Source organism: Perognathus longimembris, chromosome 21 (genome assembly GCF_023159225.1).
Source record: "Perognathus longimembris pacificus isolate PPM17 chromosome 21, ASM2315922v1, whole genome shotgun sequence".
Lineage (NCBI taxonomy): Eukaryota > Metazoa > Chordata > Mammalia > Rodentia > Heteromyidae > Perognathus > Perognathus longimembris.
In genome coordinates this window covers 34072558-34095060 of record NC_063181.1, presented here as the reverse complement: position 1 = coordinate 34095060, position 22503 = coordinate 34072558, and positions in this window count along the sequence as shown.

The window sequence follows — 22503 nt, the reverse complement described above, 5'->3', positions numbered from 1 at the left end:
TATCTCTGGAGACCAAGATGGGGTTTTTTTTTTACTGTTTGTTTGTTGCCAGTCCTGGGGATTGAACTCAGGGCCTGAGCACTGTCCCTGAGCTTGTTTGGCTCAAGGCTAGCACTCTACCACTTGAGCCACAGCGCCACCTCTGGCCTTTTCTGTTTATGTGGTACCAAGGAATTGAACCCAGGGCTTCATGCATGCTAGGCAAGCACTCTACCACTAAGCCACATTCCCAGCCCATTCCAAGATATTTATAAAGCAGTATCCAGATAAGCACCCCCAACCCGGAGACAGGACTGGCCCCTCAAAGTCAGGTGGGCCAGCCCAGGACTTCCCCAGACCATATACCCTCAGGTTCTGCTGCGGGAGTATAGGAGTTAAAACAAAATAAGATCAAAACATCTTTGCCATGAAACAACCCACTTGTAATAAGTGCTTCAAGGCTGACTTTGCCAAGAAACACTTGCTCCTCATTTGGGCCCACAAATTAACTAAAACAGAATGAAAGCCAGGCATCCTAGCCTCCATTTTGTATCTGCATCCTCTGCCCTGAGCCAGTCACTGTTCACAGTCATTTTGGAAGCCTGGAAGGACGGACCAGAGGCCAAGCCAACCACCTGACCAACGTTACAACGATGGACTGTCCGAATAACTCTGACCACGTCCGATGCCAGAGCACCAGAACTACCATGACCAGGACTGTTTAACTATACATATCTTTCATCTCCATCCCTAGTTCTTTGTCTATTTATACCTATAGCTCATGTTTGGACACTGAAGATGGCTGACTATGTGCTAACATACTGTCTTCCCAGGCCTGCCAGTGCTATCACATATTGAACCCCCTTTTTCTGCCCTTCATCATGTCTCTTTATTCAGCACATAGGGATGCGTGGCCAGATCTGACATGTGAAACTACTGGAAATTGAGTCTGGGGTCTAAAATTCCTCTTCATACCCGTTTTGTGAATAAGAAGATGACGATCTAGACATAGACAGGCCCTCCACGCAGTGACTGTGGACAAAGCTGACACGGGAAATCCCTGGTTAGGTGACTGATATTGCTGCTCAGTGGCTTCATGTCCTCACAGTCTGTGGCCTTCAGTAGCCTCCCTTACAGAACACGAGCACTGTGGATAGCAAACCTACCAGGGGAGGCCCAGCTATCGACTCTGGAGCACTGTGGAGAGCCCGCTCCTGATCCTGATGTTCACACTCTCAATCTCCAGCCCTTCTTGTCGGACTGACTGCCCTAAACTTATTCTCCTAAAATGAGAGTGGTTCCTATACATTCTCAGAAAACAGAGCAATCAGAACTCTGATGCAGGAGGGTCTGGTTTATCAAGTCATCTCCAGTTCAGATGCTTCTGCAGATGATAAGATGGAAGATACCTGAGGGCTAGAACATTCGGGAAGAGTCAAGGAAGAATTCTCAAGACAGATTCTGTTGGGCTGGCAGTGCTGGCGAGCTGCCGTCACCCCTGGCCTGGGCAGGGCTGCCAATGCATTTGCTGGAAATGCCACGTGTGTGGACCATTCTTTGGCCTCCAGATCCTCAGTCCCCTTCCCATAGTCCTGAGGTCCTGGTCCGGGATGAGTACCCAAAGCCATTCCTGACCAACTTGACGAGCCCCTTGGAGTCACTGATGCCAAGGTCAGGAGGAGGTCCGCTCACCAGTTTGCCTCACAAGCCCTCTGTAGCATCTGGGTCCCTTAGGACACCGGGACCTTTCCTACCCACTCCGGAGCAGTCCCACCCATCTCTAAGGCCCATTCCCCCGCCAAAGCAAGAAGCAAGCACATTTGCCCAGCACTTCCCAGTTGGTTCTATATTCTTTTTGTGTATAGGACTTCCCTAGTAAGGCAAATTGTACCTGATTCAGTCCTCTTCCCCCACCATCAGGCAGGATATTTGCCATTTGGACTCGCCTTTTTACAGGGTCAGAGAGGTTAACCAGGCTGTCCTACACACAAGTAAAAATTGTGGCAAATCTAGAGATTAAACCTAGTCTCCCAGGTGCCACTTCCTTAGCTGCTCACAATCCACACCCAGGACTCCACTCTGTGTTCTTTCTGGATGTTTCTAACTTCACCGTTGCCGGCAGCTTTTCTCCTCCAACATACACACATGCGCGCACACACACGCACACACATGCACGTGCGCACGCACACACTTTCGTTTTTGTTCCGTCTGGTTTTCCGAGCTCGGTGCAGATGTGGGGTCTTGCCCACACTCGCCAGAGCTCTGATGTTGTGCACACTCCCAGCCCAGCTTGCCAGTTGGTTGGTTTGCTCATTTTAGTTTTTCTGGTGCCTGTAGTGGGGCTTGAACTCAGGTCCTGGGCGCTGTCCCTTAGCTTTTTCACTCCAGGCTGGCACTTGACCACTGAGTCACACCTCCAGCTTTTCAGTGCTTAGTTGGAGATGAGGCTCACGGACTTTCCTGCCCAGGCTGGCTTTGAACTGCAATCCTAAGATCTTAGCCTCTTGTGTAGCCAGGAGTACAGATGTGAGCCCGTGGTGCCCAGCCTGCTTGCCAGTTCTGATGTCACCTCACTCCTCACCTTGTCCCCACGCCTGAGTCTCCTCCCTGCCTCCCACGCCCAGCACTTTGCCGTGACTAGCAGGCATCTCTGCAGCCGGGCGCCCCTCCGGACCCCAGGCGCCCAGGTTCCTCGCGCTTCTGCAGCGCTGACCAAAGGGCCCACCCCACGCTTGCCACCTGCCACACACATGGCATAGCTGCAGAAAGAGATCCCGGGGCCATGCCTAGGCCGGGGCAGGACCCCAGGAAGCTCTTCCACACAGGGGTCAGCAACACAGCCTGAGGAGATCAGACTGGCAACGTCTTCTCCTTGCCTCGGTTTCTGTCTATAAGATGGGAGTCGGATGCGTGTCACTCTGACCTCTTTTTCTCCCCCCTCCCTTTTTTTCTATGTGTGTATGATACTGGGATTTGAACTCGGGACCTCATGCTTGTCAAACAGGTGCTCCTACCACCAAGTCACATCTGCAGCCCTTTTTTATTATTTTGAATAGGGGATCTTCCATTTGTGCCCAGGCAAGGCTGAGGCACGGTCCCCTCCTCCATGCTTCCCATGGAGCTGGGGTGGCAGGTTCATGCCACCATGCTGTCAGGTTCGGTGAGAGGAGACCACCACACGGCTCAGGCACAAGAGAGCAAAGAGAGAGAAGAAAAGAGAAAAAGAGGGGAAAGGGAGGAAGAGAAGAAGAAGGGAGAGGAGCAGAGGGCAAGAAGAGGAGGGTGGACCTCAAGGTTGAGTGGTATTACATAGGGAAAGGCAGGGAGGCGGAACCACCTCATGGAGTCGCTCAGCGGATGCGGAAGTGACCTCAGAGCCTGGGGAGCCTCTCACTGGCTGTGACCAGTGGTTCAGGAAGTGACCTCAGCTGATGAGGAAGTGACCTCAGAGCCTGGGGAGCCTCTCACTGGCTGTGACCAGTGGTTCAGGAAGTGACCACAGCAGATGAGGAAGTGACCTCAGTGGTTCAGGAAGTGACCTCAGTGGATGAGGAAGTGACCTCAGTGGATGAGGAAGTGACCTCAGTGGATGAGGAAGTGACCTCAGTGGATGAGGAAGTGACCTTAGTGGTTCAGGAAGTGACCTCAGTGGATGAGGAAGTGACCTCAGTGGATGAGGAAGTGACCTCAGGGACTGGGGTCCCTTGCTGACTCACAGGCAGGTGATTGACAGGCAGGTGATGAGTGCTTTCAGGCAGGTGATTTCCGGTACAGCTACCTGCTGTCTTTCAGGAAGTGGAGGGGGAAAGGGGCTGTTCTCCTGGGCACACCTAACACATGCCGACCTGTTGATTGAGATGAGGTCTCAGTGCCCAGACTACCATTGAACCACAATCCTCCTAATCCCAGTTTCTCAAGTAGCTGGGCTTACAAGGCGAAGCCACCAAGCCTGGTTTAGGATCTTAAGATTAAACCCTTCCTTCCAAAGCTAGGATCCTTGCTACCAGAGTACCTGAGGGTGAGCAGGCAAGCTCGGTATTAAGCAATTGTGATTTCATTTTATCCTTTCCGCCTACCCAGTTTCCGCCCCGTGGCTCTGGACGCTGGGCGGGTTCCTGAGCGCACAGCTCCCCGGCCCTGGAGTCCCGCTCTGGGCAGCAGCTGGGCACCATATTTCCAGGGGGGGTCCAGGCCTACAGGTAATGCAAGCCAGCATGGCACCTTCCCCCCGAAGCCCCCTGACTCCTGGGCCAGTGTAACAGCACACACACACACACACACACACACACACACACACACACACACACACTGCTCCAGGTCATGCTCAGCCCAGCACCAAGGTTGAGAGCCTAGAGTCTGGGGATGAAGCTAGCTCAGCTGCTCTCCAGAATGGCCAGGCCCCTCCTCCAGTTTCTGTTTCCTTGTCAGTGAAAGGAGGGTGGCAGTCCTAGCTCACTGCATCGGAGGAACAGAGGGACACTATTTGTGATGACCTCGGAACAGGGAGCAGCATGGAGAGTCCAGACAGACCATGAGAGGTGGGCTGGGGGCTCACCCGGTCTCAGAACAGGACCCCCCTTCCTGATGAAGCCCTCTCAGCTTTTCCAAGCCCAACAGCCTGGAAAGGGGAATTCACTCAGCTGCGGAGTTCAGGTATTCTCTAGGAACAGGCAACAAAGGTTCATGGGGTCTCTCCAGGGAAAATGGGCTTCTTCCCTGATGTTTTAGCGAGCTGGAGCTGAAGTGTCCCAGAGCCTCGGGGCCTGGCCTCCATGCATGCCCAGCCCTGCCTACGGCCCTAGAGGTAGAAGCGCCCCAAGCTGGCAGAAAGGGGGCCAGCTCTTAGCGCTGCCTAACCCAGCCAGGCACCCAGATGCTGGAAGCAGAGGAAGTAAGCAAGGTCCTGGGAGTGGTTACCACACAGAGAAATGGTAGATTGGGGTCCCCTTGACCCCGATTGCTGTCCTCTAGATACCAACTTCTATGCTGAGTAGGAAACAGAGCCCCTATGTTGGGCTCTTCTTTCACTCAACTGTTAAGCTAAAAAAGAAACAGAGAGAGGGAGGCAGAGAAAGAAATGGAGTCAGGGAGGAGTGGGGAGGGAGAGAGGAAAAGGAGAGAGGTCCTGTAACTATTCAGTGAGTGCAGACTTTTTCCTCTTGTTAGACATTTAACAAGGACCCTCTGATTTATTAGCAAACATCTGGATCGCTGGTTCCCAGCCCACTGTGGAAAGAGTCAGATAATGCATATGTTAGTACAGCAGCTCAGCCAGCCACTGAGAGACAGGAGGACAAATCAGATGTAGCCCTGACCCCTGAGGAGGGTGCTGGAGAGTGGAGGAGACAGCGAGTAAACAAATAACTCCACGAGAAGAGAAGGGAGACATGGCCATTGCGAGATGAAAGATGCAAACGAAATGCCACTGGAAAAGAATTATGGCCGAAAGGATGTGTCTGCTTTCTAGAAAGCAATCTGGAATGTTCATCAAAATGCTTTAAAAAATGACCATAACCTTTGACCCAGAAATTCCACTTCTAAGAATCTACTCTGAAGGCATCCTACAGCAGCACGGAGATTTATGTGCAAAGACATATTTATGTTGTGTGTAATAGAAGAGCGTGAAGAATGCACAGGGTATCGGGAACACATTACAGGTGAAAGAATTTCAGGCGGAGAGAAGAGACTATACAGAGCTGCGGTCCACAGGGAGCCCAGCTGCCCAGAAAACTAGGAGAGGCCAGTAAGGCCAGACTCAGACAAGACGAGGGACGAGAGAGAAGGGTAGAGACTGAGCCGTGTGGATAGTCACTAAATTCTGTACCACAGATGTCTGCCATCTAATCAGAATAAAATTGAGCCGACTCCAAAGGAGCCCGTGTGCCGCACTGCCCTCGGGCTCGTGGGTGGTCTCTGAGCCGCCATGGACTGTCCGAAGGCACGGTCACCTTGATTTGCCCTCTGGTAGGAAAAGAGAGTCAGCCTCCCCGGTTCCTCACCCTGTCCTCCCCCATCCTGGCGGCCTGGACTCCACTCTGCGCCTGAGGGGGAGCTCTTGAAAGCCAATTCTCCGCACACCTCCTGGGGGGCCTGGATTCCAGAGAGGAGCCAGCGAAACACCCCGCAGGACCTAGAACCAGACAGCTGCTGTCTGAGTGGCAAAGAGACTCTCCAGGGAGCGGGGGCCTGGGTGCATGGCCACGGAGCCTCAGGGGTCCTCTGCAGGTAGACCCCTCCGCCGGGTACGACTTAGCACCGCTTCCCAATTTCCTGGGCAGCCATTCCACTGAAGACAGGGTGAAATGGAGAGCCAGGAGGGCTCCGCCTAGGGTGTGACCCTGGAGGTCGTTCCAGGACCCAGGGAGAAGTGAGCCCAGAAGAACACGCTTGAGCGTCCAGCAGGAGCTTTCCCAAAGCAGCAGCTGCCTGTCCTGCATTTGAAGGGTCCCTTCTAGTTTCTAGAGAGAGTAGTGGCCACTGCAAGCAGCCCTGAATTAGGGCTGGTTTACATGTCAAAGAAGGGTGATCATGGAAGCCCCTGATGAGCACACAGGAAAATGTCATGAGGAAACTCATTTTTTGTGCCAGTACTGGGACTTGAACTCAGGATCTAGATACTGTCCTTTAGATCTTTTGCTCAAGGACCACACTCTAGTGCTTGAGCTACTTGGCAAACTGGAGATAAGAGTCTCACAGAATATCCTGTCTGGACTGGCTTCAAGCCTCAACTCTCAGGTTTCTCATCCCCCTAAGTAGCTGTGATTACAGGCATGAGCTCTCGGCATCCAGCTGGAAATTCATTTTTTTAATTCTAAAAAACAAACAAAAAACCAGAGCTGGTTGCCAGTGGCTTATGCCTGTAATCCTAACTACTCATGAGGCTGAGAGCTGAGGATCACAATTCAAAGCCAACACAGGCAGAAAAGTCCATGAGACTTTTATCAACCAAAAGAGGAGCTATGGCTCAAGTAATACAGCACTATCCTTGAACACAAAACCTCAGGGACAGCGCCCACACCCTGAATTCCAAATAAAACAGAAACAAGGGCTGGGAATATGGCCTAGTGGCAAGAGCACTTGCCTTGTATACATGAAGCCCTGGGTTCGATTCCCCAGCAACACATATATGGAAAATGGCCAGAGGTGGCGCTGTGGCTCAAGTGGCATAGTGCTAGCCTTGAGCAAAAAGAAGCCAGGGACAGTGCCCAGGCCCTGAGTTCAAGCTCCAGGACAGGCAAAAAAAAAAAAGAGAGAGAGAGAGAGAGAGAGATGGGTAAGAATAGTAGTGTAGTGAAACATGATCAAAGTACATTATATGCATAAATGGAAACGTCACAGTGACGCCCTTTTGTATAATTAATATACACTAATTTTTTAATGGAAGAAAAAATGATGGTCCTACCCTGCAGTGTGCAGTGGGGTTGATTGTTGCAGTTGCCTCTGGAAACCAAAGGACAAACACATACATATCGTATGCATACGTGTCAATATTTACATTTATAGTTCAATGCATAATATGCCATAACCACTTACATACACACATGTAACCTGTTCACTAGCAAATACCCTTATAGTCTGTTATTTACCTAGTAATCATAATGTAGAGCAATTTAGCTTATGACATGCTTTTCACCTATCTCATCTGATGATCAGAAATTATATCACAAGGAAGAGGAGCTAATTACTGCTGTCTGCTTCTTACACAGGAGAAGGCTGAGCACAGGGTGGTGACGCGGCTCCCAAAGCCACATGTGCACATCCAGCCATGCACTGGCAAAACCCCGCTCACACCTGACGCCCCTCCACCCCACCACCTGCTCCACGCACGTCCCCAAAGCCACACACGGAGGCTTCTGAGCTTTGGGGGGAATGAGGGGTCTATAGGTGCAAAAAGAAGAACCAAAAGAGCTGGTAATCAATAGAGCCCAGCTTCTCCACCCTCAAGCCGTGGCCGGGGCAGGCAACCCAGCCCCCTGGAGGGCCTCGCTAGCTTCCTGAGACTCATCTGCAAAGAGCAGACTCCCAGACACTGCCTCAGACCCAAGCAGCTTCAGAGAGCCAGGGTGGAGGCTGACCCAGGATCCAGGCTTAGCCAAGCCTGACCCAGCCAGGACCACTGCTGTGACACTGCAGAGACCAGCTAGGAGCACTTCCAAGACCGACCAGGTCCTGCCCCCCCTCCCAGGAGGCCACCCCCTGCCAACAACTCTAGCCTGGCCACTTTCCCGCCTTCAAGTGTCGCCTTTAGGTTGGAAGCTCAGCAGCTCCAAGGTGCTGTCCTTCCTGCCAGGACCACAGCAAACACTGGTCACAGGCATGAGTGCTGATGACAGGCGAGTGAGTGAGTGAGTGGCTCTCAGGCTAGCACCTGCCTTAGGGAGGGGTCCTTCCCAGGTCCATGGCGCTGGGCTACGCGGCCTGGGGGAGGGCCGTGGGGATGGGCGAAGGCAGGTCCCCGGTCAAGCTGAGCAGGTGGCTCTGTTACTAGCCGGAAGGCTCTCCCAACCTCTCGATCAGAGAGGTGAGTGGGGGGCTTCTGTCCAGCCCCGTGGAGCAGGAGGAAGACTGAATGGGTGATGGCCTCGGTAATCCAGCCTGAGTCCCTGCAGAAGGCTAAGCTCACCTCCACCCAGGGCTCCCGAGCACAGCTTCCGACCACTGCCCTCGGCTGTCCCTGCTTCATGCCCAGGCCTTTCCATCTCCCACAGCATCTCCCCAGCTGCCCACCGTGAAAACCGTCACCAAAAAGCAAATCCCAGAACCCCTGTGGGACGCCGTGGGAGGCCGTGGGCAGGGGGTTACGTGCAGTAGGTCTCTGTCACTGCAGAACACATTGCAATGAGGGAGCGGGTGACGAGTATGATAAGAAATGTGCTCACTACCTGACGTATGTAACCATAAGCCCTCTGTCCATCACCGTGACAATAAAATTCTTTATTTTAAAGAACACATTCCTAGCCATCAAGAGGGTGCCCAAAGCTGCAGTGTGCCAGTTCCTCTGTATACTATGCTTTCTCCACCATGCATGAACCTATGATGACGTTTATCAACTAGACACTACAACAACAATAACTGATAAGACAATAGAACATATGGGAACGCGGTTGTTCTCATCCTCACCGTCAATATCTTAATGGACTGTGCCCACCTTCTTTTCCTGTGCTGACGTCAGATGCTACAGTGCCCACAGGTAACCATAGCCCAACACCTCAGAAGGAAGCAAAAAGAAGGGGGGAGTCAGAGCCTGTGGGGACAAGGAAAGACGTTTCCTGGAGAGGGAGGCCCTGGGATCTCGAAGGCTGAGAAGACTCTGCTGTAAGGGGTTTCCACAGGAGCAGAGAACGTAGGGACTTGGAAATGAAGAAGGTGAGACAGGCTCTCACGCCGGCCCTGCCCTGAACATCTAGGGAGATTGGTACAAAGATAGCTGCTCCATTTCAAGAAAGCAGAGCAGGTGTGTGGTGGGGGGGGGGGGGAAGATCTTGTCGCTGACTTTTTAGGGGTCTGAGCATGTGATGCGTGGTGGGTGGTGTTATTATTATAAAAAGATGTCAGGAATAAACCACAGGCCTCCTGCAGATGTCATGGCCAGATGGAGGGCTGACAGTCTCCCCTCCTCACACGCACCCCGTGTCCTAGGATTCCCCCAGAATCTGCCCCTAAAGGACGGAAACACCAAAACGATCTATAATACAGCGACCTTCCCTTTCACACCCTGTCTCTCCCACCAGGGCCCCCACACGCCCACCCACGACACATCTCATCTTCTTCCAGGCTCTCAACTCATTTGATGGGACCATCTTCCAGATGGGGAAACGTGACACTGTGCCCCGTGACTTCAGAAGTCACAGGGGTGATAGCTAGCAACCCCTCCCCCGGGAGGCACTGCCCGGGGAATAAAGCTATTAGCTTACGTAGTCCTCGTTTTATTATAATGTGGGTTTTACAAGCCAAGGAGTTCCGAGAAGTAGAGGCAGCTGCTCAAAGTCACACAGCCAGTTAGAGGGTGGAATGATTTTCAAACTAGCCTGTTGTGACCAAGACATCAGATAGTATTCACCTGCTCGGCCAAGGGCGAATGTAGAGGGCGGGATGCGGCCTGGAGCCACTCGGGCTCTGTTACCATCCTCCGCCGGGCCGAGAGTTTCCAGGGACTGGGGAGGAAGGGACCCCAGGATGACTGAACACTGAGCCCAGCGGGGCAGAGCTTCCGGAGGAGAAGGGAAATCAACACACTCACACTGCCCCACCACCACGGGCAGGCAACCAGGAGGAGCCAAGGCCCGCAGGCCTGTGCCCCTCCGTCAATTCTTCACAGGAGACATGATAACAATTGGACGTGTCACTCCCAAAACCAGAAACTCAAAGCAATTTGAGATGAACTTTCAGAATGATGAAACAAATGGCCGTGTTCATGTTATACACCAAATAAATCACACCAAAATGATAGCTGTAATTCCCAAAAGTACACAGAGAATTGATTTTACTATGACACTTATCGTGATGAACGGTACACCCTGCCCAGGCCCCTCTTACATGGCTGCTGTTTAACCCTGTCCTCCCAGGCTGACCTCTAAGTCCCGGGCAGCAAATCTGCCTTCCGACTCCAGCCCCGCTCCATGGGGCCTGCACAGGGCACCCCAATGAGCAGTGTCTAAAGTTCCAGGAAGGCAGACACGGAGCCTACCTACAACAGAAAAGGTGTCACAAGGGCAAGGGAGAGACAGGAAGAGATTGGGGGCTTTTATTGGCTGTGTTTTTCTGTTCTACTGTGCTAGATGGTGGATGTCCTTACAGATGTATTCATAGAAGTCCCCCTTCTCCCCGACATATTTATTGAATATTTATTAACTGCCAGAAGCTGAGGTAGCGACATACTAGAGAAAGAGACACTGTTTCTTCCTCACAGAACTCCCATCACCATCAGGGTAAGGGTGAAGGCCAGACAACTAATTACACAGATGAAAAGAAAATTGTAGGGTGCTTAGTGCTTGGTGCTCTTGGCATGCACAGTGCTGAACACCTTGAGGAAGGGCTCTTGGTGGCAAGGGCAGGGCAGGGCAGAGCTAGGGAGGTTCTCTGGAAAGTAAAGGCAGAACTAAGAGCTCCAACCAGGCAAAAGGATATGAGCAAACTGGAGAACAGGATTGGGAGGCTGGAGTGGAGAGGGGGAAAGGGGTGGGGAGGAAGGCAGGAAGGTGGGCAGCAGAGCGCATGTCAGGAAATTTCCTTCCACCCTGTAGCACCCAAAAGCTAATACAAGAACCAGGCAGGGAGAGACTCTGTCCACTCTGTCTCCAAAGCTCACCCCTGTGACTCAGGGAGCCCCGCAGACAGATGGAGGCCGAGCTCCTTTTTCAGATGGAAAGCTTTATTTATATCCTTTTAAGCATGTTTTTCTATCACGAAAAAACGACCATAAAATAAGAGCAGGCAGGAGATGTTCTACCATGTAAGCTATAAACAAAAAAAAAAAATCAGGAGCCAAGTACTACTGGTGGCCCATGCCTATAATCCTAGCTATTCAGGCGGCTGAGGTCTGACGGTCCATTTGGGCAGGAAAGCCCATCCGATTCTTTACCCTCCAAAACCCTGGAAGCAGAGCTGTGGATCTTGAACACAAAAGCTCAGGGACTGTGCCTAGGCCCTGAGTTCAAGCTCCACAAGGGGGGTGGGGTAGAGGGGACACAAAACCTTGGGGTAAAATTAAGGAGAGTTTCTGAAAAAATAGATGGAGTTAATGTCATCAGTAGAATCTATGGGTCTATATTGTCACATTGCTTGTTCTGTCCTGATTGAGTCACTTTTTGGTTTTGTTTCTTTCACATAGCTAGTGCCACCCCAGCTTTGTCTCTTGGAGCTAAGGGACCTTGAGCAAATGCCTGTAATCCTAGCTACACAGATCTGAGGATCACAGTTCAAAGCCAGCCCAGGCAGGAAAGTCCTTGAGACTCGTCGCCAATTAACCACCAGGAAACCAGAAGTGTCACTGTGGCTCAAGTGGTAGAGTGCTAGCCTTGAGCTGAAGAGCTCAGGGGCAGTGCCCAGACCCAGAGTCCAAGTCCCATAACAGACAAAAAAAAAAAGATAAACAGTAAATTGATTTGAAATAGAAAGAAAGGAAAGTAGGGAGATACCCAAAGAGGATTCCCCCACCCAGAGCCAATGTATGGTGAATCCAGCTCCAGAAAACAAATAATAGGATGGATTGTCTGGTCCCTATCTCCCCAAAACACAGTTCCTAGGGCTCCAAGAGCCTGGCATGGGGAGAAGAGGTACTTTGAAAGCAAATAACTGTCTCACACACAACCTGCTTCATGTTGACGAAAGTGTAGAGTAATGGGCAATGGTTGAGATCCAGTCATCTCAAATTTTAAAAGGACAAATTCAGGACCAGGTAATTCCGTCCCAACACGTTTCTTCTCTCCTGAGTTCTTCAAGCTCCAGGCGAACACTCACTCACGGAGAAAGGAAAGCACTTTTTAGCTGTGTTGTTCTCCTGTTCCAAATACATTTAGAAGGAGATAACTAACCATAGCCATAATATCACTGAGCAGTTAGACATACAGGCCCCACCATACCATTTCCAAATGTAATAGTAAGAGATTGGACTCCATTTAAAGATCCACAGGGGCTGACTTAAATTATTGTATAGTAAGCTTCATGAGAGCAGTAAAAGAGCCTGGCTAGGTGGTCAGGGCAACGAGGGCGAAGGCTGCCTCCTACAGAGGTTCTGCACCACCATGGCCAAGCAGTTGTGCATACAGGCTCCTAAACTTCGCGCAGCATGGCCTAGAGGAGTCACACATCCGGACCTGTCATTACCCCTAGAAGACTTGCGCCTGAACAGCAGAGTGATTGATGGGACGCCAGAGCTGTGCCCGGGAGCCAGCATCCAGTCAGAGCGGCTGTAGGACACATGGAGGGCTGGTGCAGAGTGCTGGGAGCCTCTGATTGGGTCTGGGGGCTGACAAGGCCCGCAGACTGTCCAATGACTTAAGAGTCGCACAGGTCTCCCCTAGAGAGACCTTATTCATACCTGCACAATGCCCCTCCTCCCAGGTGGTATCCTGCTTTGAGAATCCCCCTACCTAGCAGGAGCTCTGTTTATCTTTTTCTTCAATAAAATGTTGTCATTTTGCTTCTTCCTCTACGTCCCGGGACTCATTCTTCGTAGGGACAAAGACACTTAGAAACACTTAGAAAGTGTTGCAATTTTTCAATGTCATTCACATACCCAAACTTAATCTGGACATAAATTCTATGCTTTCATGCTAGGAGGATGAAATAGAAAATTAAAACATGTATAATAAATACAATGAAAACCATGCCAATAAAATTCAAGTGAATGGCATTAATTGACTAGCATGGATAATGAAGCTTTACAGAGCCTGTCTTGGATGTTGAGCCACAATCAGAAGATTTCACGGTCTCACCTTTTCCCCCACTGTCAACTCAGTTTTTGTGATGTCAACAAGATAGACCATCCTTTAAAGCAGAGGTAGTCAGCAAGCCCCTCTGGAAAAGGCTAGACTGTAAATACTCCAGGCGTAGTGGTCTCTGTCACAAACATCTCACTCTATCATAGCATGAGATCAGCCCCAGACAATATGTAAACGGATGGACCTGGCTGTGTGCCAATAAAACTTTATTGACTAAAACAGGTGCCAAGCAGGATTTGGCCTGAGGGCCAAAGTTTGTTGACTCCTGATTCAATCCATCATCTTTATTATGTCATCATTTGGCCTTTTGCCTTTTGACAACGAATTTCACTTCTAACTATTGATTTATTATTTTGTATGAAACAGTCACTTCAATAATTCACTTCAAAATTCAACCTTGAAAAATAAATTAACAGAAATGTTTCTTGCCTATTTACTACTCAATCACTGCCAAAGAACTTATGTAGGTTGATATTAAAAAAAAAAAAGACAAAATCTATGTGAGTGGCAACATACATACCACATACCACTCAACATGGGAGTGAAGACCTGGCCTTGAGTGGCCTGCGGCCCTGGGCCGAAGGAGTCTCAGTTTCCCCACCTCTCCACTTCAACTCCCTATAGGATGATGGTGGCATCCTTCTACCTGCTGGGCACAAACATGTTATTAAGATTGTGAGCTATCCTCTTTAGTTTGCCATTCATTCAAAAAAAAATTTAATTACTGAGAACTTAGAATAAATTCTGGAATTACAGTACTGTTCTGGGTGCTTAAGATTTTAAATGACAAAAAACCGATTTTGAACCCACTTTCACAGATCTTATATTTGAATTAGAGACACGAGGAGGTCAAGACTGGTGATAAAAATACAAATCTGAGAGGCCTGGTGCCCGCGGCTCACACGTGTATTTCTAGCTGTTCAGAAGGCTGAGAAGTGGAAGGCATGGCTCAAAGAAAAAGCAGGTCTGGAGGCACGGCTCAAGATGTAGAACACTAGCCATGAGCAAAAAGAAAGCAGAGAAAGTACGAAGCCTTGAGTCCAAGCTCTGATAAGAGGTGGGCATAGGATGTAGCTCAGTAGTGGAGCATTTGCCTGTTCACAAAACCCTGGCTTTGACTCTCGGCACTGTAAACAAACAATAAACAAACAAATAAATAAAATATTATATATGTTTGTGTGTGTCATTACTACTTTAAGCATGTGATATGGTGAAATCCAGTGAAAACTCCTTATTGAGTAGCTTAAAGATTGTCAGTGGAAAATCTGGAGACAGGCACCACGACCCTGCCCAGGAACTCCCCGATGTCTGCTGGAGGATGCGTATTCCGCTTTCCCACCAGGAACTGTGGGCCCCACGGAGCCAGGCTCGCCCACAATGCCTTAGCCACCCCAATAGCTCTTCTGGGGGGATCACTAGGTAGCACAAGGGATAAGCACAGTGCTGCGGTAGCAAGATGGGAAGCTCTGCTTGACCGTGCACGGACCTTCGCATCACATCCTCTCTGTCTTGTGTACACGCCTGTGTGCGTGTGCACTCACACACATGCATACATACATACACACACATGCACACGTGCACACGCGCACACACAGGAAGACCCAGAAAAAAAGTGAGGCCAGCCTTATAAGGCCCTGGTCAGGTCCTGGCTCGGCCACTGGTGACCCGCTGTGACCCCATCACCACGCCGTGAGTCCCCTCCCCTAGGTGTATGGACAGAGCGCCATCCCTGTCTCCCACAGCAAATTCCCAAGAAAGTCAAAGGAGACAACTAGGAAATAGGTTGAAACAATCTTCTGAGTGCGAGTTGGCCCAAGGGAGAAGCTCTTGGTTGGTGACAAAGCCGCGGGGCCCCCAGGGCTTCCACTCAGTCCCCCTGAGTGCCATGTGGCCGTGTTCGTGTAATTATGACTATTTCTGTGCATCAGAAGATCTCCTCAAGATCAAATTTCAAGTGGCTCTTCACAAAGGAGAGACTCAATCTCTTCACAGTCATCTTAACTTCATGAGCATCATTAGTCCCAAAGCCTAACGATTTTCCTCTTTTATTGTTGGCTCGCAAAAAATCTCTAACCTTTTGTAGACTGACAATATATGTTATTCCTATAAGCTGCTTTAATCAGTTTCTTTAAAAAAAAAAAAAAAAGATTTCCCCAATCTTTATTTCTACTGCATCTTCCTCAGAGCTTTAGGGAAGGAAGAGAGGGGGAAACCCTTACCCTCCCCAAGGCCATGGTCAAATGCAGCGGAATGTGCCTACTCACCGGGTAGGAACGACAGTGAGGAATCCCGCTCCCTACAAAGCTCTCTGAGTAAGACCAGGGCACACACTCAACCCCTGCGTGAGAGAGCTCCGCACCAGGGCACACATGCCACAGCCCGCACCCCCTGCCCCTCTGCTCTGAACCCCACTATTCTTCCTATGTCAGCATCAGGCAGGACAGGGCCCTATGCTTCTGAGGGAAAGCACCCCTCAACATGCGCCGTGAAGGAAACGCATCCTGTCAGTGGATCGGCGCTCTGGCTCTGTGGCTCTGGCTCTCTCTGCCTCTGTCACTCTCTCCTTTCTCTATGTCTGTTTCTCTGCTCCTCTTCTTCCTCCTCCTTCTTCCCGCCCCTCCCGCCCCCCACCCCCCCTCGCCGCTTCTCTGACCACAGACCAGTTGTTCTCCACCAAGGGCTGCTGGTGTGAGCGCCCCAGGCATTTGCCTGAGGTTTACACAACCTAGTAATAACACAGTTCCCCAGAGAACTCCAGCATTGCTCTCTTCCCCCCTCCTGGCCACCAGGGCACCCCCCCACTCCCAGGAGACCAGCACAAGCCAGACTGCCCCCAAGAAAACAACTCCCCTAAAAGCACAACATTTTCAATTTGCAATCTGATTTTTTTTTTCTTCTTTAATATGTGTGTGGTGCGCTTTCTTTCCCCACCCCTCCCCTTCGTCGAAAGAGCACCAGCCTTTCATTTTGCCTTTTATTTATCTTGCTGCCGGTACAGTGGAAATGTATTGGCTTTTCAGTTAGTGATTACACATCATCACATACCCAATTTATAACACCATGCCCCAAAGAACAGATGTAATAAAGCGAGGGCAGGAAGTAGCAACCTTATAAAACAGAGCTGCCGACTCAAAGGTCTTTGCATGTGTGGGAGAAGCAACGCAGTGCTGGCTCCAGCTAGGAGCCTGGGGGTTTCCAACACGTGTAGATGCTCTGGACGTGGCACTCGTGAGCAGACAGGACAGAGAATAGAAACCTCAAGGGAACCCCGCTCCCGCTCCCCAAAGAGCCGGGGCCTGCAGCCCCAGAGCCTAGCAGAGAAGGGCAATGGCCATCTTCGAACTTAAGTCTTTTCTAGCGAGTTCCATGGCCCACTGGATCACAGCCAGCACACACTCAGGACCTGCCTCGAGGTTCAGGACCCCTGCGTTCGTTGGTGGGTCAGGCCATCTCCCTGGGGAGCTGGAATTCCACGGAGTCATTGCAAGAGGTCCTCTGAGGCTGGGGACTTGGGCGGCCGTTTTGGCAGCCACTTCCTACTGAGCCCTCCCGTGGGAGCCCCTAAGACCCACACACCGCTCCCCCACCCCAGATCTACAGAAAATAATTCCCTGGTTCCATGACCACGCGAGCCAAAATCACATGCATTCCCTCGAATGTTGCTCTCTCTCATCTAACCCACGAGTGAAATGTCGCGCGCTCTGTATATTTCAACCGTATGCCTGGGGTAAATAGGAAAACCTTTTCTCAAAGAAGACCTCTCCCTTTGCTCCAGAAGGGTTTCACCTGGGCACACTTCCACCCAGGCCCCTTTCCTAGGCCACGGGGTTTCAGGCCTCACCTCAGCAAGGACGGGGGCTCATGTTCCTCCGATCCTGGGCTCGGCCCTCACCCTGAAAGCCCGAGTATGCAACTGAGTCCCACCCTCCCTGGAGATGAGATCAGAAAGGCCCCTGGCAAATGCCCTCGAGTGCTCATCTTCTGCTCTCTCTTTGGTATCTCCCCAGTGCCCTCCCTCACTTCTCTCTCCTCCTGGTTCCCAGCCTCCCTCCTCTCTCTCCTCTTTCCTTTCTGTTTCTCAGCCGGCCAGGCACAGCCCACCCTCAGCCCTTCAATGCTCAGCACACCCAAATGTGCACATAAACACACTCATGCACACACAGTCATGTGCTCTTGCATTCACACGTTACCCATAGGCACACACACACATTCACTCACACACAATCATGCATACACACTCACAGAAAGAATCTAGTGCTATCCCATATCCCATATCTGACCTGGAACTCTGTCCCACACTTTCTACAACCTCAGTATTGTGCATTCATCACATCTATCTCCCGCCTGACTTCCAGAAAGACAAAAGTCAACCCTTTGGCTTGCTCCATTTCCCTCTCCACAAAGTTTTGCAAAGGACTAGACTGCAGGGAGGGTTCGGTACAATTTCAGATTTCCCCATTCCAGCCTAGATGCATTGCATGATCGAGCGATTGATGGATGTATTGATTGATGGCCAGAGTGGTTGGCGTAAGACTCACAGTTGGGCTACAGAAGTTACGTTGTGATCACTGCCCTGTACTTAGCTTCTCGATGGAGTACCGAGGTTCAGGGTACTGCTTCAGAACCCACCCGTGGGGGGACCACCAGGAGCCACAGTGGTCAGAACTCAGACCTGGCCTTAGATCAACCTGGACCCCAGGGCCGGGTGTGCTTCCCACTCATCTTGTAACTTGGCATGTTTCTCCAAGCCTCGGTTTTTACCATGAATAGACATATTACGATCTTCTTCATCAAAAAGTTTGAAAAATGGTAGCGCCCAGAACGTAGCAGAGGTAGCACTCAAGAATAACCATCCCTTACAAAATACATGGTTGGGAGGTACTGGATCCTGAAACCACCTCAGCTGCCCGTGACTAGCATTTGATTTCTAGTCCCTCTGTTTGTTTGTTTCATTTTGGAGTGAGCTCATTTTGTCAAAATGGAGACCAAACCATGCTTCACAGGAGTCTCCGTGACTCTTCTCGGGGAGGTTTCTCCGGGCGGCACCAGCGCATAGATAGCTGTGTGCAGAGATGAGCTTCCTGTCATGGCCTCAAAGACTTTCAACCCATCGAGCGGGATTTGCTCACAACTTGGGAAAAAGGAGTCTTGCAGAGGAAGGTGGAGGGCTGTGTGCAGAGGCTGCCAGGACAGGCCCAGCCTGCTGTGTTCCTAACACAAGTGTCCAAATGCCCTCATCCCCAGGGGCAAGTCAGGGGTTGAGACACAAGATGGACATCGCAGGGGAACTCTGGAGCAAACGCAGGCCTCCCTTTGGGGGAATAGCTTAATCATTTTGTCTTTTGATTTGCCCGATTCTAAAAGTCACTACAGAAAAGAAACAAAGGCACATATAGACTACTGTTGATAATTTCACATATTTCTTTCTGAGTTTTTTCCCCCTAGGAATATTTTAAAATCCTTCAGATTCCTGTATAAAAGAATTCCACATCTGTTTTCCAGTTAATGTTACGTATTATTATACAATTAATTTCCTATATCATTAGAAACCTCTCGAATGACATCATCTTTAATGACTCCATAAACACTACTTCATGTGGAAACCACTAATTTATTTAACCATTCTCCTACTCTTGGCCGTTTAGCTTGTTTACCAATTTTGAACACTGATAATCTTTGAAGCACTATGAAGTACACTTTTGAAATCCCTGACAGAAAGCAGAAGAGGGTAGTCTACAGCCTAGAGGCCCAAGTGCCTTTCCACCTACCCCCACCACCACCCAGCTGCAAAGGGCCATGACTAATTACAGGATGAATGATCAGAAAGCTGCCTCTGTGTTGCCTCTTGGCTAATAGATCCAGAATTAGCATTTTAATGGCTCAAGAGCAGAGCAGTTACTCTCACACATATGATTCCAGTCAATAAGATAGGTGATCTAAATTGTGGGGGAATCCATTTTTACTAGAACTCTATAAAATTTATAGGATGAACTACAACCTATAAATATTTTCTTCTCTCTTTTTCTCACCTTTGATCTCGACTATTTTAGTCTGGACTCTTTTAACTGCAAGGACGAGAAATTCACTCGAACTTGCTCCAGTAAAAAAAATGGGGTTATTGTAAAAAATGGGCAGCGAGGTCTCAAGGGAAACCAGGAAACACTGAATCAGATCTCAAGAAGGGCAGAACCCTGGATTTACCCACTTGCATCCTTACACACATGTGATTTTTCTTCTCTGAATCCTCACAGCTTCTTTGGGTTTCTGTCCCTAACACAATCAGCAACGGAAATAAAAAAAATGAACCACTGCACCCTGCAGCACGGAGCAGTGCCATAGCCAACCAGGCCAGACACAGTGGTCACGTGGTATAGATGGAGTTTAAAAGCAAGTAAAGCTAACTTATTGTGTTAGGACAGAGAGAGAGGGGGGAGCACACCAGAACTGGGGCTTGAACCCAGGGCCTCCTGCTCTCTTTTCCCTTTTTGGCTCAAGGCTAGTACTTTACCATTTAAGCCATGCTTTCACTTCCAACTCTTTGGATGGTTAATTAGAGACAGAGTAGTACAGACTTTTCTGCCTGGGCTGGCTTAAAACCACCATCCTCGGATCCCAGCCTTGCGGGTAGCTAGGATCACAAGTGTGAGCCACCAGTGGCCATCCATAGAATGTGGTTATGTTAAGGGGAGGAGGCCCGCAAGCGACAAGGAGAAGGCAAAGGGCACTGGTAATGTTACAGTTCTTTATCAGAGCATTCACACTGTGATTGTCTATCCAACTGTGTATTGATGGTTTGGTGTCTTTACTAGATTTATAGTATACAGCAATTTTTGAGTCTTCATTTTGTTTTGCAAAAGTAATTGCTATGCCATGTGATATATATATATATTATATATATATATATATGGAGAGAGAGAGAGAGAGAGAGAGAGAGAGCTGTATTCCCAATATTCCACATATGTTCCACAATCAACTCCTATGAACCAGAGAGGTGAAGCTATTTCCCTACAGTCACATGGTTATTCGTTAATAGTAGTTAAACAAGTTTTTCAGGACACAAAATCAAGTCTTTCTATTCTACTCTGTTGCTTCTATTAAATATCAAAGAATTGCCATAACCTCCATTCCTGGCAAGATTAATCAAATATGCCTTTCCCTCATGATTAAAAAAAAAAAAGAAAGAAATTGCAATTTAAGACATCTATTTTTAAACCATGAACTAACTTCGATGTCATGACAGCTCTCCAGTGGGCATTAGCCAACCTCAACACGCAGTTCTTTTACCTTGCGTGTGTAAGTCATTCCTGCAGAAACACCTCATCAAGAAGGCACCAAACCAAGGAGGCCCCCCTTCCACCCAGCCTCCCAGACAGCTGCTGGGCTGCTGACCTCATGTCTAACAACCCAGCCTGGCAAGGAAGCTACTCAGCTCTCACAGGTCCATTGTTGTTCTAAGGATATAGTTGGTCCAACTTAAAACAATAAAAAAGAAAAAAACTATCAACCTGTAGGGAACTAAGAAGACAAAGTCACCCACTGAATTGTACCCAGATTCTGTGTATCTCTTGAGAGTGTGGCGGGTGTCTCGTGGGAAAGAGGAACAGAAGGATGTGTCCTAGCAAGAGTCTGACGTGACAGAATTTTGAAGTTGAAAGGGACTTTCAAGTTCCACTTCTAAGAGCAGAGGATCATAAAGGCCACACTTGGAAGGCATTTTACACGGGTCCCAAGCTTTTCTCCATCCTCAATTGATCTTCCGGGCAACCAGTCCAGGTAAGCCATTGTATTATCTCCCTATTCAACGTGATGGCTTTCCCTTACAGGTCCACATTGGCTGAGTCTAAATTCCAAGTTGTTTCAGACACAGTGCTTAAAAGCACACGGCACCCGAAGGAACCACTGCTGGCTGCCATCGCTGCTTTTCCAGAAGCCTCGGAATCAAAAACAAGGTCCTAGGAAGTCCGGTGACCCAAGAGTCTGGCAAGCCCCGTGCTGAGCGTCTGGGGACGGACTGCCCAGGGGTCCGCAGCACACTGCATTCTACAGCATCCTGCGTGAGGCTGCCAGGTTGAACACTGCGGAGGGCTCGGCCTGTTGGGTTCTGCATGGCCCACGCCTTCATGACCCCGAAGTTAGGAGAGCATACGGGATCAGAATAAAGTCACAGTGCAACCTGTCTTTTTGTCCTCCGACATCTCTCTCCAGAGAGGCAATGTTGCCTCCAAGGATCCCGGTGGATGAGTCAGCGGGGCCAGCTGTGCTCTGCAACTGCCTCCCCGGAGACCACAAAGCAGCACAGCTGGAAGCCGTGTCACAGAGAAGCCACGGTGACAACAACACAAACATATCCAGGAAATGGATGCGAAGGTTCTGAGACGCTCCGGCCGCTGCATGGAGTCGTGCCGCTTGCCTCCCGGTGAGCTAGCAGGAGCCTCCGCTGAAGAGACCTCACAGTCCTGGGCCTCCAGAGCCCCGCGAGGGAATAGGCTGCCCCGATTTCTCACACCTGAAGGACGACCCAGAAGAGGCTCCATCGCCACCCCCTGGGACAAAAACCGGCCATGCGACGTTGAGAGGTCTTCGCAGAACTTAGGCTGTACGTGCATACTTCGATTCCAAATTCACCTGCTTAAACCAAGTGCTGACGGTGCACGCCTGGAATCCTAGCTACTCCAAGGGCTGAGGGCTGAGCGTCAAGGTTCAAAGTCAGCCTGAGCAGGAAAGCCATGAGACTCTTATCTCTAATCAACCACTGCAAAGCTGAAAGGGAAGCTGTGGCTCAATTGGTACAGTACTAGCCTTGAGATAAAAAGAAATCTCAGGGACAGCACCCAGGCCCTGAGTTCAAGCCCCGAGACTGGCAACACACACACAAAAAGCCCAACTGCTTTTTTCATTTGTTTTGATCTATTTGTGTTTGTTTGTTTGTTTTGTTTTTGCCAGTCGTGGGGCTTGAACTCTGGGCCTGGGCACTGTCCCTGCGCTCTTCAGCTCAAGGCTAGCACCCTACCACTTTGAGCCACAGCGCCACTTGCAGTTTTCTGGTGATTAATTGAAGATAAGAGTCTCACAGACTTTTTTT